This window comes from Trachypithecus francoisi, unplaced genomic scaffold, assembly GCF_009764315.1.
Source record: "Trachypithecus francoisi isolate TF-2019V2 unplaced genomic scaffold, Tfra_2.0 Lachesis_group5, whole genome shotgun sequence".
Lineage (NCBI taxonomy): Eukaryota > Metazoa > Chordata > Mammalia > Primates > Cercopithecidae > Trachypithecus > Trachypithecus francoisi.
This window is the reverse complement of record NW_022681470.1, coordinates 93385186-93397991: the sequence shown is the minus strand read 5'-3', so window position 1 is coordinate 93397991 and position 12806 is coordinate 93385186.

Sequence of the window (12806 nt, the reverse complement as noted above, 5' to 3'; positions counted from 1 at the left end):
CTCCTGACCTCGTGATCCGCCCGTCTCGGCCTCCCTTATTTTATTTTATATATTTTTTGAGACGGAGTCTCGCCCTGTTGCCCAGGCTGGAGTGCAGTAGCACAATCTTAGCTCACTGGAACCTCTGCCTCCCGGATTCAAGCAATTCTCCTGCCTCAGCCTCCCGAGTAGCTGGGATTACAGGCATGTGCCACCACAACTGGCTACTTTTTTTTGTATTTTTAGTAGAGATGGGGTTTTACTGTGTTAGCCAGGATGGTCTTGATCTCCTGATCTCATGATCCGCCTGCCTCAGCCTCCCAAAGTGCTGAGATTACAGGCGTGAGCCACCACACCCAGCCTATTTTATTTTATTTATTGATTGATTTGTTTGTTTATTTTGAGGCAGGGTCTTTCTCTGTCGTCCAAGCGGTAATACTGCGGCATGATCTTGGCTCACTGAAACTTCGAACTCCCAGGTTCAACCGAGCCTCCCACTTCAGTTTCCTGAGTAGTTTGGTCTACAGGCATGCGCACCCTGCCTGGCTAATTTTTGTATTTTTTGTAGAGATGGTGTTTTGCCATGTTGACCAGGCTGGTGTCAAACTCCTGAGCTCAAGTGATCCGCCTACCTCGGCCTCTCAAAGTGCTGGGATTGCAGGCATGTACCACCGTGCCCAACCCTTATTTATTTATTTATTTATTTATTTTTGAGATGGAGTCTCACTCTGTTGCTCAGGCTGGAATGCAATGGTGTGATCTCGGCTCACTGCAACCTCTGACTCCTGGTTTCAAGCGATTCTCCTGCCTCAGCCTCCTGAGTACCTGGGATTACAGGCGCACGCCACCACACCCAGCTAATTTTTGTATTTTTAGTAGAGACGGGGTTTCACCATGTTGGTCAGGCTGGTTTCAAACTCCTGACCTCGTGATCCGCCCACCTTGGCCTCCATTGCACTCCAGCCTGGGCAGCAAGAGCCAAACTCCCTCTCAAAAAGAAAGAAAGAAAAAAAGGTCTTTGGGACTCTGAGGGCTAAGAGATTGGGGAGAGAGGTCACTGTGAGTCCTTCTGTTGTTGTGGATCTGATCTCCAAGGGCTTTGCAGGCTCATCCTAGGTTTGGAGCTGGACAAACATCTCTGCTCCTCCCCTGGGACTACCCTGGCACTCCCCCTGCCAGGTCCCCTGCACTGTCTGATTTCCCCAGGGAGAGCAACTCAGAGAGGCTGGGATGGAGTCTGGGCCCCTTAGGACAGCTGGTTGATGAGGCCCCTCTGGGACTCAGGGCTGGACCCAGGCGTCCAGGAGGCAGGTGATACTGGAGCTGTGACAGTTGGTCCCCAGATTCCACACTCAGTGGCGCCAGCTCTGGTTTCGAGCTGGGGTGAGGGAGGGGGAGGGGCACCTGGTGCCAGCCAGGGGCTGGATGCTCTCTTGGGGCAGGAAGGGGGAGGCAGTAAACATGCCCTTCCTAGGTTGTTGAGGATTTTCTAATTGCACTCCCTGTGCCAGGCACTGTGCTAGGTACTAACGGGATTCTGCAATGCAAGATGCAGTCTGGCGCGGATGAATTGATGGCATATAGTATAGAATGTCAGAGCTGGACTAGAAGTTGAATGAATGAATGAGTAGGGAAATGAGTGAATGAATAGTTCATCAATTATCTAATGCGCCATTTTACAGAGGAGATTGAGGCCCAGAGAACCCGAGTCCTGTGACTCCCTTCTGCTTTCTGATCTGTCATGCTTCCTTTTTCAGGAAAGGGAAGAGAAAGGCAGAGAGAGGGGTGGGAAGGGACTTGACATTTCCTGAATGCATGTTTGGTGCCAGGCTCTGTTCTGGCCTTTTCAGACTTGATATAATTGTCTTCACAATTCTGTGAAGATGAACTTGGTGTCTCTGCTTCACATGAAGGGACCTGAGGTTCCGAGAGGTTAAGTAACTTTCCTAGATCACAGAGCTGGTAAGTAGACTTCAATGTTCAAAACCAGAGCAATCTGACTCCAGAGCCTGGGACCCCAGAGGTAGACAGTGATACTCAGTGAGTGCTTGGAGGCTACAGAGGGTGGAGAGAGTGGTTCCTGGATGAAGTAGATCTGAAGGATGGGTGAGGTTCATTTGAAGGGAGAGAATTGGAGGGATGTCTGGAAGTTGGTGCTGGAGGTGCCCAGGGAGACTTGCTGGTTGAGCAGGTGGCCGGCTTGCATGGATCTTAGGGATCAGGGGATGGGTTCAAAGAAGCATGCCTTTGAACATTGGCCACCAGGTGGCGCTGCAGGCCAATTCCTAGAAGTGGCTCTAGCCTGAGCGTCCTCATTAGGGCCCAAGTGTGGCTTCTCTGCTCAGCCAGGGCTCCATGCTGGGCTTGCCTCCTCAGGTGTCATCTCCAGCTTCTCCTTGCCCCTGGCTTCTGGCATCCAACACATGGGGGACAATGATGCTACCAGTCTATTCCTGACTCGGGACGAACACCCAGGTAGCTGAGATCTGGGAATCCCCATGGGTCTGAGCAGCTCCCCAGGTTACCCGGAGACCCCTCCAGTTGCCTAAACCTGGCTTCATGTCCAGCGCCCGTCTGAGTTTCCGGGAGACACTGTTCATGGGACAGGCTGAGGAGGAAACAGGCATTTGAGTCCAACTGACCTGGGTCTGAAGGGAAATAATATCTACCTTGTAAGGATTTAAAACATTTCATCCATGGCCGGGTGTGGTGGCTCATCCCTGTAATCCCAGCACTTTGGGAGGCCGAAGCGGGCAGATCACCTGAGGTGGGGAGTTGGAGACCAGCCTGACCAACATGGAGAAACCCCTTCTCTACGAAAAATACAAAATTAGCTGGGCATGGTGGCACATGCCTGTAATCCCAGCTACTCGGGAGGCTGAGGCAGGAGTATCTCTTGAACCCAGGAGGCAGAGGTTGCAGTGAGCCGAGATTGCACCACTGCACTCCAGCCTGGGCAACAAGAGTGAAACTCCGTCTCAAAAACAAAACAAAACAAAAAAAACCTTTTCATCCAATAAATATCTATCAAATACATGGTGTGTCAGAAACTATTCTAGGCCCTGGATACCCCAGAGAACAAGATAGACAAGGTCCCTACTTGCACGGAGCTGATATTCTATGGGGGAGGGAGGCAGACAGTAGTCAAGTAGATAATGTACTTTCTGGTAGTGATCATCACTGCAAAGAAAAATAAACCAGGATATGGGGGCAGAAAGGTTTGAGGTGGCTAATTTAGAAAGGACGGTCATGCTATCTGGCCAGGACAACATGGCGAGACCCCATCTCTAAAAAAAAAAAATTTTTTTTTTTTTTTTGAGATGGAGTTTTGCTCTTGTTGCCCAGGCTGGAGTGCAGTGGCACGATTTTGGCTCACTGCAACCTTCGCCTCCTGGGTTCAAGCCATTCTCCTGCCTCAGCCTCCCCAGTAGCTGGGATTATGGGTATACATCACCACACCTGGCAAATATTTGTATTTTTAGTAGAGATGGTGTTTTGCCACGTTGATCAGGCTGGTGTTGAACTCCTGACCTCAGGTAATCTACCCACCTCGACCTCCCAAAGTGCTGGGATTACAGGCGTGAGCCACAGTGCCCAGCCAAAAACATATTTTTTAATTAGCCAGGTATGGTGAGGTGCTCTTGTAGTCTCAGCTACTTAGGAGGCTGAGATGGGAGGAGCACTTGAGTTCAAGGTTACAGTGAGCTGTGATTGTGCCAGTGCACTCCAGACTGGGTGACGGAGCGAGATTCCCATCACTATTCAAAAATTTACAAAAAGGCTGGGCACAGTGGCTCCTGTCTGTAATCCAAGCACTTTGGGAGGCCGAGACAGGTGGATCACTTGAGGTTGGGAGTTTGAGACCAGCCTAGCCAACATGGTGAAACTTCGTCTCTACGAAAAATACGAAAAATTAGCCGGGTATGGTGGCGTGCACCTGTAATCCCAGCTATCAGGAGGCTGAAGCAGGAGAATTGCTTGAACCCGGGAGGTGGATGTTGCAGTGAGCTGAGATCACACTACTGCATTCCAGACTGGGGAACAGAATGAGACCTTGTCTCAAAATAAAATAAAATAATTAAAAAATGAAAGAAAGGATGGTCATGTGAGAATTTATACCAGCATTGGTTAGCTGTTGTTACTCTTAGTCTGCTTCCTTTGCTTCTGCCCCACTCCTTCCCCACACTCCCTTTCATCTGTCCTGAATTCTCTCCACGGTTTTGTCCAGCAGCCCCCAGGGAAAGCAGCTGCTGGTTTGGGAACTAGGAGCCCTGAATGTTTAGTGTTGGCTCTGCCCACAGCAGTCCAAACTGGCTCCTCTCCAGCTTCCGGTAAATGACATCACCATCCACCTGGTTGCTCCAGCCAGAAATCTGGAGCCATCTATGATTCCTCCCTTTCCCCAAACTTCCTCCCATCCAGTCCATCAACAAGTCCTTTCAACTGTGGATCAAGACGTTTCCCAGGTCCATAACATTCTCACCTTTTGCTACCATCCTGATTCAAGTCATCCTCACCTCCTGCCTCTGATATCCTCTGCCTGCTCTGCCCCCACTCTTGCCTCCCCTGTCCCCTTCAAATCATTCTCCACATAGTGGCCAGATACTTATTTTTTATTTTTATTTTTTTGAGACAAAGTCTTGCTCTGTCACCCAGGCTGGAGTGCAATGGTGTGATCTCGGCTCACTGCAAACTCTGCCTCCTGGATTTAAGCGATTCTCCTGCCTCTGCCTCCCGAGTAGCTAGGATTACAGGTGCCCGCCACCACGCCCAGCTAATTTTTTAGTAGAGACGGGGTTTCACCATGTTGGCCAGGCTGGTCTCAAACTCTTGACTTCAGGTGATCCCCCTGCCTCAGCCTCCCAAAGTGCTGGGATTATAGGCATGAGCCACCGCACCCAGCCCAAAGAGATCATTTTTTAAAAAATGAGATCACCACGAGGTCAGGAATTGAGACCATCCTGGCCAGCATGGTGAAACCTCACCTGAGGCAGGAGAACTGCTTGAACCCGGGAGGTGGAGGTTGCAGTGAGCCAAGATTGTGTGACTGCACTCCAGCCTGGTGACAGAGCAAAACTCCGTCTCAAAAAACAAAACCAAAACCAAAACAAAACAAAACAAAAATAAAAGAGGCCAGGTGTGGTGGCTCACACCTGTAATCCCAACACTTTGGGAGGCCAAGGCAGGTGGATCACCTGAGGGTCAGGAGTTTGAGACCAGCCTGGGCAACATGGCAAAACCCCATCTCTACAAAAAATACAAAAATTAGCTGAGTTTGGTGGTAGGTGCCTGTAATCCCAGCTACTTGGGAGGCTGAGGCAGGAGAATTGCTTGAAGTTGAGAGGTGGAGGTTGCAGTGAGCTGTGATCAGCTCTGGGCAACAGAGCGAGACTCCGTCTCAAAAAAAAAAATGTTATCATTGAAATGCTCCTGCTAAAAGCACTGTCTTAGTTCCCCATTGCCATTAGATTCACACTCCTTAGTATGGTGATGATGTCCTTCTTGCCCTGGCCAGCTCCTGCCCACCTCTCCAGCCCATCCTGCCCCTCCTTCCCATTCTGTACTCCAGCCACATGGACTTTCTTTTTTTTTTTTTTTTTTTTTTTTTGAGGCGGAGTCTCACTCTGTGGCCCAGGCTGGAGTGCAGTGGCCGGATCTCAGCTCACTGCAAGCTCCGCCTCCCGGGTTTACGCCATTCTCCTGCCTCAGCCTCCCCAGTAGCTGGGACTACAGGCGCCCGCCATCTCGCCCGGCTAGTTTTTGTATTTTTAGTAGAGACGGGGTTTCACCGTGTTAGCCAGGATGGTCTCGATCTCCTGACCTCGTGATCCGCCCATCTCGGCCTCCCAAAGTGCTGGGATTACAGGCTTGAGCCACCGCGCCCGGCCTTTTTTTTTTTTTTTTGAGACGGAGGAGTCTTGCCGTGTTTATGCTGGAGTGCAGCGGTGCAATCTCGACTCACTACAACTTCCACCTCCTGGGTTCAAGCATTTCTCCTGCCTCAGCCTCCCAAGTATCTAGGATTACAGATGCCTGCCACCACGTTCAGCTAATTTTTGTATTTTTTGTAGAGACAGGGTATCACCATGTTGGCCAGGCTGGTTCGAACTCCTGACCTCAGGTGATCCACCTACCTTGGCCCCCCAAAGTGCTGGGATTACAGGTGTGAGCCACAGCGCCCAGCCCACATGGACTTTCTTTCAGGGTTTTGGTCTGTGCTATCATTATCTGCTATTCCCTGACCCTTCACCTGGCTAATGTTTGTTCATCTTGCAGGACTCAATTTACATATCGATTTTTTTTTTTTTTTTAAGATAGGTTCTGGCTCTGTCACTCAGGCTAGAGTGCAGTGGCATAATCTTGGCTCACTGCACCCTCTGACTCCTGGCTCAAGCCATCCTCTCACCTCAGCCTCCCAAGTAGCTGGGATTACAGGCATGCGCCACCATGCTCAGCTAATTTTTGTAGTTTTTGTAGAGACAGTTTCTCTATATTGCCCAGGCTGATCTCAAACTTCTGAGCTCAAGTGATCTGCCCGCCTTGGCCTCCCAAAGTGCTGGGATTACTGGTGTGAACCACTGCACCCAGCTACATGTCACTTTTTCCTAGAAATCTCCCCTGGTCATTTCTGGGTATCCCTTACGATTCATTATGCTCTATTGTAACTGCATATTTACACTTCTGTTTCCCCAGTACACTGGAAGTTCTTTGAGAACAGGGACTGGATCTAGTCTACTTCTGTATTCTCAGCACCCAGCACAAAGTAGGTGCTTAATAAATGTTTGCCGTTCAGAAACTGTGTATGCTCATCCATCCTTCCCTCTTGAACACCCTCTCCCTCGCCCATACATTGCCAAATATTCTACTTCTCCCCCTGCTTTTCTGGCATACCTTTCACTCCCACATCCAGCTCCGTCTCTCCTCTCCCCTTCCATCCCCACTCCCACACCTGGGCCCTCACAGCCTGCCCTCATCTGATCTCCAAGGGGCTACTGTCTGCATGAGGTTTAGTATATCCCGTCACTGGGTTCCTCTATTCTCCAGCACCTGGTCTGGGGCTCGTACACAGCAGGAACTCAATACTGCTGCTAACTCAGTGATGTGACTTGGTGGATGGCTCAGAAGGGATCCCTAAGCATGCATACACCTCCTCTCAGTCACTGCTAGTAAAACGAGTCTATCATGAGAAGTATACATGGGTCGCATGCTCCTAGACAGGCCCTCTCCATCCTCTAGGGCTTTGCACACACTGTTCTCTCTGCCTCGAACCCTCTCTCTCATTTTGGCTATCTCCCACTCATCCTTCAGACCTGAGCTGAAGTGGAGGAGTCATATCCTCTTTTTTTGAGACAGAGTCTTGCTCTGTCACCCAGGCTGGAGTGCAGTGGCGTAGTCTCGGCTCACTGCAACCTCCGCCTCCCGGGTTCAAGCGATTCTCCTGCCTCAACCTCCCAAGCAGCTGGGACTATGGGTGCATGCCACCATGCCCAGCTACCGACTAATTTTTGTATTTTTATCAGAGATGTGGTTGCACCATATTGGCCAGGCTGGTCTTGAACTCCTGACCTCAGGTGATCGGCCCTCCTCAGCCTCCCAAAGTGATGGAATTACAGGCGTTAGCCACTGTGCCCAGCCAACTCCCAGTGCTTTCAAAGCCAGTTTGTGTATTTGTGTTACTCAGACTGATCGCTCTTCATGAATAAGGGATGTGTCTCTCCAAAACCTAGCATAGAGGAGGCATTCACTAAAAATTTGTTGAGTAAATGATTGACTGAATGAATGAAAGGAATAAAATGACCATGTGATACTGAACGAGTCACTTCCCATCTCAGTTTCCTTTTCTCAAAAGAGTAGGAGGGTAGGAGAATGCGAACAGTGGTGTGCTGGCAAATGTTTAATAACCACGGTGGAGAAAGTCCTGGTTTGTGGCAGTTGCCAATTTCCACTGGGTAAATTCTCTCACCGTGGTTGATTTCAATGTGAACAGTGGGCTCTCACCAGCAGGTGCAAGCCCCTGCAGGTGGAGTAATTTGAGCCAGATGACCTCCAAGACACTTTTTTTTTTGAGACGGAATGTCACTCTTGTCGCTCAGGCTGGAGTGCAGTGGCACAATCTTGGCTCGCTGCAACCTCCGCCTCCTGGGTTTAAGCAATTCTCCTGCCTCAGCCTCCTGAGTAACTGGGATTACAGGCACCTGCCACCACACCCAGCTAATTTTTTTTTTTTTTTTGTATTTTTAGTAGAGATGGGGTTTTGCCATGTTGGGCAGGCTGGTCTCGAGCTCCTGACATCAGGTGATCCACCCGCCTTGGACTCCCAAAGTGCTGGAATTACAGGTGTGAGCCACTGCGCCCAGCATCCAAGACACTTCTAATGCCAACATCCTTGTACTAGGCCCTCTTCCAGCTCCCCCAGGAGTCTGGGGGTTAGAGGTCAGGCTGCCCCCAACTCTGTTACCTCCCCACACTTCTAACTAATTCTTGTGTTCAGTCCCAGAACCTGGAGAGTTACACTCAGGTTGCCTGGTTCAACTTATTGCCCATATCCTAGAGGGACTTGCGTGCCCTTCCAGGTGGGTAACTGTACATGTCTCTCCCAGGCAGCCTTCACAGACTACTCAGGGGCTATGGATTGGCTCCAGCCCTGGCACTGAGACTTGAGCAGAGGCGTGATCTACTCTGACCTCCTGTGTTTCTGCTCCCCACCTTCCCACACTGCCCAGGGCTCCCTGAGAGTGATGCTGAGTCTAGTCTCAGCTTTTACGTTGCTTTGCTTTTGACCTCTGACCCAACACATGCCTCCTTTCCCTCGGAATTCTTGATTTTCACCCTGGCTTTCCTCCACCTTCCTGGGTGTTCCTTTTTGGTCTTCTTTACCCATCTCTCCTCCTGTGTCTACACAGCCAGGGACTCCCCACTCCGTTTCCTCTGCCTGGAACACACTTGCTTCTCCCCTTCTGCCTGGCTATTCAAGCAGGATCCTGTAGGTGGGTGGCAGTGCACTGTGTAGTACCTGTGAGCCTTATGCAAATTGCTGCACATCTCTGAACCTGTTTTCCCATCTATAAAGTGAAGCTAATAGTAGCAGTTACCTCATGGGATTGTTGTGCAGTTAGTGGGAAGAGACATGTAAAGTACTGACATACTGTCTAGTACACAGAAAGTGCTTAATAAATGTTGGTGATTATTATCCAGGACTCAGCTTAATCATCCCTTCCTCAGGCAGGACTACCACACAACCACAGACTGGGTTAGGTGCCGGGTTCTCTGCATCCCAGCGTTTGGAGGCACTCATCACACATTAATTACTTTTTCCATGAAGATGAAAGCTGTCTTTGGCACCCAGATGGCACTGAGTAAATATCTGTGAATGAATAATGTGGACGACTGTCTCCTCTGGAAGTACACAGCCAGGGCCTCCTGCCACTCAGGACTAGCCTGGACGCACCCACAGGGAAGGAGAAGGTGGGGCTGGTCTCCACTGGGCCAGTAGGTGGCGCCAGCGCCTGTCGGTCTCTCCCCGTGGCCACCTCCCTTGCGCTTGCTCATCTCATGCCTGGGCGCTGAGGATTCTCTGCTGGGGCAGGAGAGATGGGGTCCTGAGGCCTGGGCGAAATTCCAGGCCCTGGGGCTCGGGGGCAGACTCTCGCTCACCCCTCCCAGAAAGATGTTTTCCTAGGGGATGTCCAGCCTAACATGGCAGGGAAGGAAGTGGTGGCCACCAGGGAAAGGGACTGGCCTGAGGGGTTGGGGGTCCTGATGAGGCTGCTATTCTCTTGAGGACATGAAATGAGAGGCGGTGAAGTCAGTCAATGAGTCAAAAGCTGAGATCTAGGAACCAGACACAATGTGGGAGAAGCTGCGGTGAAATCAATCAGCAAGAGAGGAAGGGGAGGCCCGGTTTCCATGACAATAGTAGTGTTTGTGGCAAGCTGGGGACTCCTGGGTCCCCAGGGCCCGAGAGCAGTGATTCACCACAGGAAAGGGAAGGCTGCAGAGGGACCTGGTGCTGGGGACCGGATGCCTTGTGGCTCCTTCTTGCTGCTGAGCATGCATTCCCCCAGCCCAGGCCCTGGATCTCTGCCAGGTACTGGCAGGGAAACTGAGGGATGGCAGAACTGAGCCCCAGTAAGGGGCAGGCGCTTTGCTCCACGCTGTACATGCACACATCACTTATTGCTCACAACAGCCCTATGGAATGACTGTTATCCCTGTTTTATCAAAGAGGAAACTCTCAGCCTGGCCCATGGTGCCATGGGCAGGACATGAGTGGCAAAGCCAGGATTGGAACCCAGGCTAGCCTGACTCTTTACCATGCTTGGGAAGGCCCAGAAAGCAGAAAAGGAAGAGCAGGAGCATGGGAGTTAGAGGATGGTTCAGACCCCAGAGGAGATGGACCCCAAGTCCCCTAGCCTCCCTGCCTGCCTTGCCCTGTGTGAACCCAACACTGATGAAGGAAGCTGGCAAACTGCAGGGCCTAATATGGGCCAGAACCTGGGCAGCCAGCCTACCTCTCACTCTCCTCCAAACCCAAGAGAGTAGGCCCTGGTTCCACTCCATGCAACTGGATGGCGGCTCCCCCACCATTTTCTCTCTGCCCTGGTCCTAGGGGCAGGGGTGCGTGTGCGTGTGTGTGTGTGATCATCATGTCTACACCACCCACCACCATCACCCCATCCTCCAGCTTCTGCTATAACCTGGGAGTTCCCAGCCTCTCTTAGTCCCTGTCAGGATAGTTTCATTCTTGTTCAGCTTTGGGGCCCACACAATTTCAGTACAAGAGGGGTATGCCCATCTCACCCCAGGCCTTGATAGCATGCAAGAGGGTAGTTCAGGCCCTCATCATCTATTCCCTTGTAGTAGAAGGGATGGAGGTTGGAAAGACCTTAGAAATCTTCCAGTCTGGTTCTCTTGTTTTTTTGAAGGTGTGAAAACCGAGGATCATAGAAGGGGAGCAATTTTTCCGAGGTCACAGAGCAAGTGAATGGAAGAGTGAACTAGATTCCCTGCCCACAGACTTCAGGCTCTATAATCCCAGAAAGGACTTCTTGAATTTGGCATTGAGTTCTCGGGATGGGAGTCAGGTAGATGAACAGATGGAGTGAGACAGATGAAATGGGATAACCTAGCATAAAATGCCATGTGAAAAGAAGGTACACAACTCATGGCCCACTGTCTACCATGTTACATAGGAATAACTGAGGTGAGATCATGGGAAGGACTTCTCACATATGTAGGTTACGAGTACAAGATCTGTGATCAAAATGGGCTGCGTGATCCCAGACAAATCACTTACCTTTTCTGAGCCCCAGTGATAACTCAGGATACCCTACCTGCAGGCTTGTAGGGAGGACGGAGGGGGTGGTGGGGGAGTACTTGTGAACTGTGGGGTGACATGAATGTTGTCAGTTGTCAGGGAAGGCAAGTCACGTCTAGTGGGACTGAGAGATAGAGCTACCCTGCAGTGCAAAGGTAAGGGGTAAGCCAAGATGCTCACACCTCCCACCCCCATCCTTGGGAGAGAAAGGGAGGAACATAAACTTCCAGTATGCTTGATACAAGCAACAGTTCTCCTCCCTGGGGGTGGGCAGCAGGTTCCTGTAGACCCCTGGGGTGCCCAGAGGCTGTGGGAAGCTGAGCACTAATTAGCTCTGGCTTTCTAATCGGGCTTAATTGCCTCCTTGTGATGGGCAATTAGGAGGCTGCATCAATTAGCACAGGGAGGTGACAGCTCAGCTGGGGCTGGTCAGGGCTCCCCTTTGGCAGGGAGGGAGGCAGGCAGGCAAAGCCTTCCCCACTGTCAGCCCCTTCCCCCCCTTTGAAGGAGAGGGCCCTGGAGCCCTCTCCTTAGCAATTAGGCCTTAGCTCCTTAGCTCCTAGGAGCTACTAGGCTTCTAGGCCTGGATTGTGGCTTTTCTGACCTTGGTTTACCCACTTTGACGGACTCTCTGACGTTTCTGCCCAGAGGAGACTTACATTCTGGGCCTAGCTCCACCACTGGCTCCTTTGCAACTTTGGGGTTGACAGCTATGGAGTCCAGGTTGAGAATGTGGCCTTTGAAGCTAGGTCTCTAGGGTTTGAATCCCAGCTTCACCATTTATTAATGTGCAACATTGGACGCTTCGTGCTTTGTTTTCTCACCTGTAAAATGGAACTGATAATAAAAGTTTCATCCTAGCTACGCATGAGGCTGAGGCAGGAGGACTGCTTGAGCCCAGGAGTTTAAGGCTGCAGTAAGGGACAACAGAGTAAGACCCCATTTCTAAAAAATAATTTAGGCTAGGCACAGTGGCTCACGCCTGTAATCACAGCACTTTGGGAGGCTGAGGAGGTGGATCACCTGAGCTTGGGAGTTCAAGACCAGCCTGGCCAACATGGCAAAAACCCTACGGGCTCCACTGAAAATACAGAAATTAGCCAGGCATAGTGCTGTCATCTCAGCTACTCAGGAGGCTGAGGCAGAATTGCTTGAGCTCAGGAGGCAGAGTCTGCAGTGAGCTGAGATCGTGCCACTGCACTCCAGCTTGGGTGACAAAAAAAAAAAAAAGAAAGAAAAAGAAAAATGCCCATGCCCATGTGTCATCTCAGATCAATTACTGAATCAAGGCCGGGCGCAGTGGCTCAAGCCTGTAATCCCAGCACTTTGGGAGGCTGAGACGGGTGGATCGCGAGGTCAGGAGATCGAGACCATCCTGGCTAACACGGTGAAACCCCGTCTCTACTAAAAATACAAAAAAAAACTAGCCGGGCGAGGTGGCGGGCGCCTGTAGTCCCAGCTACTCGGGAGGCTGAGGCAGGAGAATGGCGTAACCCGGGAGGCGGAGCTT